Genomic DNA, 4,088 nt, shown 5'->3' with positions numbered 1-4,088 from the left:
TTAGTTCAAAAGTTTGCGGTTCAAATATTCTGCTGCTATTCCAAGCCTTTTCACTTTCTTTTCTTCTCTCATCACACATTCAAGCCCCCAGTGTTGTATGTATCATTTCAATCTAAATTCAATCTAAACAGTTTAGCGTCAGATTTTCAGCATAAAGCATTCCCACTAGCAATTTCTTCAGGAATTGCATTCTCTAGTTCCATTTTGTTATCTTTGACATAACGTTACATTATAAAGTTATGTTACAGTATCTTTCATCACACTTTATTGACTTTTCTATTTGTGTAGTTACATGTGTTACATTTAAGTGATTAGGATTCTGCCTGACAAGAGAAGTTGTATTTTCCATTTAGCTCAAACTCATTTTGATGCATCAGAGACAGATATGATATTTCATAGGTCCATTTGATTAAAGGATAGGTTAAGATTTTATTATGTGTATACATATTATGTTCTGAAAATAGTGAAAAATGCCTATCACATTTCCTTAGGTCCCAAGTTGAGGTCTAGCATATTATAAAAGTCAAATAAGAAATCTAAAACCCAAAGATATTTGATGAACTAATGTATGACAAGGAATATCAGCAATTTGTGACATTAGTTAAATTAGAGCATGCAAACGTTGGATTTCTTTGATTAAAACTGTCTCACAGCACTTATTGGTTATAAGGATTAATTTGATCTCAGTTGACTTATTGATTTTCTTAATTTTATTGTTGCAGCTTATGTGACAGTATGTAAATTGAGCATGAGAAATGGTTGCAAAATCATACCTCCTGCATATTTCCGTGACGAGGTCTGACCCTATTCAACAGATGAAAGACTTGTTTGTTTGTGGCTCAAATAATGACAACTATTTTATTTCTGTGACCATGTCCACATTCAGGGCTTCAAGGTAGTATGGTATATTGTGCTTGATGTATGACCAGAATGCACGTTAAAAAGATAAAAAGCCAGGCAGGAAACATAATCAATCTGACCTCAGACACTTGGCTGGTTCCGCTTTCTGACAAAACAAGCCCCACTGTTCCAGAGTAGTGCACGAGGTACGTTTCTATGCTTTTACTGAAATGTCACATACATATCTGATCTTAAATGCAATTATTTTCACAGTAAGAGGCCAACACTAAATGCATTGGCAAGGTTCTTTCTTACTCATTCATTCTTCTGATGATGCATAGAAGCAGACTTTACAACAATTTCCGCTGCAACGCCTAAATTATAACATTTAAATGAATACCAGTTCTATATTCATATTGCAAAACAAATTGTTGTGTTAGGATGCTTCTAGAGTGAAGGAGAGACTGAAAGGTACAAATTATTATTATTATCATGAGATGAGAAATAATTGTCTAGTGAGCATGTCATATGACGGAATAACATTTCTAAGACGGTAGATTTTTTTGTAACGCACAGATCATGCTGGTCATACAGCTCAGTGATGAATCAAGGGCATTGTATCCCGTGGGGTACTTGGGGTACACTTCATTAGCGTTAATATCAGCTTTAAAGTTGTTGTATACACAAGACTCAGCTTTTTTATAAAATAAAACCTATATTTTAAAGGGAGTTTTTAAATGTGTGTACTGATGATAACCGTAGATGCTAATCCAAGCATTATATGTAACACAATCTACACCAAAGGCGTCCGAAATGGCTCTTCCTACTTGGAAAAGCCACTACCAAAAAAATCTGTTTAATTTGATTAACTAGAAGTACTTGTTGGTTTGTTCATCGCTGTCGGTCAGCAACATGTTTCAAATGTTACCAGGCCATTAAATAGCCGTTATCAGTTGTTACTACCACTCCAATGCTTTAGAAAGAGCAAACTGCACACATCGGTAGGCAAGAAGGTAAATATGGTGCAGCAGTTGCTCCGTCTGTAGAGACTAAGATGGGAACCGAAGGGTTGCCGGTTCAATTCCCTGTTGGACCCTAAATAGGTAGGCAGGACTGTTAGCTGGGGAGGTGGCAGTCCACTTGCTGGGCACTGCAGAGGTGTCCTCTTCATCAGTGCATCATGTCTATAGGCCCTGTCTGCAGATCATTCCTTTGCCATGTTAGGAACAAATAAAAGTACTGCATTGCAGTTGTATGCCTCAGCCAAACTGCAGTTTACAGCTCTGTCAGTCCAAAATGTCATCACTTTAATAATTGTATCCTTTAAGACATTTTTGTAAATTATTCATAATGTGTGTAGGAATTTTTGTGTCATGGGAAAAAACATGTATTGTGCAGTCACATTGACCTTTGACCCAAAATATATAGTCACTAAAGTGCAACACAGGCTTAAAAATGTGCACACCGGAAGCCCAGAAATATTTCCCATTGACTTGTCGTCTTCAGGATTCTATATTTTATTGTTTAACACACTAATTAATTTAATTAAGATGTAACTTGTCTTGGCACGTTAATTATATCAGCTTCACTGTGTACCTGTCTTGAATTTTTAGTAGCATCAAGTCTTACATCTTTTTTAATAAAGGAGATTAAATCAGTTCAGTCATTGATGATTTTTCAAGGAAAAAAACAGAGACGCTCAGATAAAATTTGTCATTAGTTTATTCATTGGTCGAACTGTACATGATGCAGTGAGAGGGGGGCGCCATATGATGAGTAACATGGAGGATTACATCGATGCCAGTGCTATGGCAGCACCTGGAACACACCAACTATCAGCTGGACTGGAAATAATAGCCCTGCACAAGGAAACTGTTCAGGCCTCATTATGTACAGGCACCATACAGTGTGTTTGTGTACGTGTGTGTGTGCATGTGTGAGATAAAAAATATCAGACCAGATGAAAAACACACAAAAATAATTTTCAGTTCCACAAATGTAAAAGGGTGCTCTCTCGCTTTTTCATTGGAAATATCAATTAATTCCTTGTTTTCTGTTTGTCCATTCATAGTTTGAGTACGTGGAAGCGAAGTGAAACGAGACGAGGGAGTGGCCAAATACAAAAGATTAGCTGATTAGCAGAAGGTTTTTTTGTAATTCCATGTTCTACATTGATATCATTATTACCCATACATTTGTGCAATATCTCTCTTTGCATAGTAAATAAAAGTTAAATGTTTTTGTCGTTGACATGCACCTATCTTTTGTAGCATATTTTTCTTGCTGATTTTTGGGGACTCCCATATAGATTTATAAGCCCACTATAGTGATTGCATGCAGCGTTACCAGTAGAGCTGACCTTGATTCTACTAAGAGTTTATGAGAGCAAAAGGTTAAGCCAGTATAGTGGGTGTTGATGAGGACTGTTACGTGAGACCTGGCTGGACACACTTCATGCCTCAGCAGTAGGAGAGGCACCACTGGCTGCAGACAGAGGGGAAAGTGCTCTGTGTGCAACAACATCCATATGTTCAGGTGATTGGTTCTTTGGCTTTTGAGTCGCGGGTTGAAGATACTTCCGGGGAGGGGGGGATTTTTTGTGATGTTAATCTGACATCAGTCCGAATCCCTCTAGAACTGGCATGCTTCTCCTCAACCACCACGGCTGCTCTGTCCGCTGAATATGAACTCTGTCCGAAGGAGGCTGTGTGCAGCGTGCGTCAATAATGTTGGCCAATTTTCTTTTAATAACATTGCCAAAAACACCCGCTATACAACATGCTAAGATAAAAAACAAAAGCAATTGATGTCTTGGTAAAATATGCTGTTAATTCCAAACCTGAACTCCTTATCTATGTACAATTCTGTGTGTCTGCATTCACATTGTGGTCTGCACTTCCCTTATGGGTCCTCACATGCAGCCTCCTAAACCTTTACAGCACCTAAAACGTGAGCTATAAGTCTTCAACTGCTTTCCACTGGGTTTGGCTTTAACAAGGCCATCTCCTGCATTAGATAATTCCGTTTTTTTTTCTCTTTGTATGTTTTTTTGCGGTATATTTGTAGCTTTTGTAGCCATGCAGAGCCCTGCAGAGAGGGCTCTTCATTCCAGGGGGCCAGCAAGCAGCACGCTTTTTGTGCGGATAATCATGCCAGGTGAGAGAGTGGTGTGGATTCCGCCTGAACGCCTGTGCACTGGCACTAAAGGATGGAAGAGGAGCTTTGTCACTCTAGAGATCAGGGGGGGG

The 4,088-nt window shown here is 38.6% G+C and overlaps 1 protein-coding gene across 3 annotated transcripts in view; it reads right to left on the bottom strand.

Annotated features, from left to right (window-relative positions):
• Positions 1 to 2,544: 2,544 nt before the first annotated feature.
• The window catches only part of LOC104947522 (disintegrin and metalloproteinase domain-containing protein 23), a 22,279-nt gene continuing 20,735 nt past the window's right edge, over positions 2,545 to 4,088 (bottom strand). For all 3 annotated transcript variants that reach the window (XM_010773567.1, XM_010773569.1, XM_010773568.1), the window contains one exon: positions 2,545 to 4,088. This exon is cut by the window's right edge and continues 267 nt beyond it. The gene's annotated coding sequence lies outside the window, so the exon portion shown is untranslated.

This window comes from Notothenia coriiceps, unplaced genomic scaffold (assembly GCF_000735185.1).
Source record: "Notothenia coriiceps isolate Sejong01 unplaced genomic scaffold, NC01 NC01_scaffold00012620, whole genome shotgun sequence".
Classification (NCBI taxonomy): domain Eukaryota; kingdom Metazoa; phylum Chordata; class Actinopteri; order Perciformes; family Nototheniidae; genus Notothenia; species Notothenia coriiceps.
The sequence above is the reverse complement of the archived record's forward strand: the minus strand, read 5'-3'. Positions and strand labels throughout refer to the sequence as shown.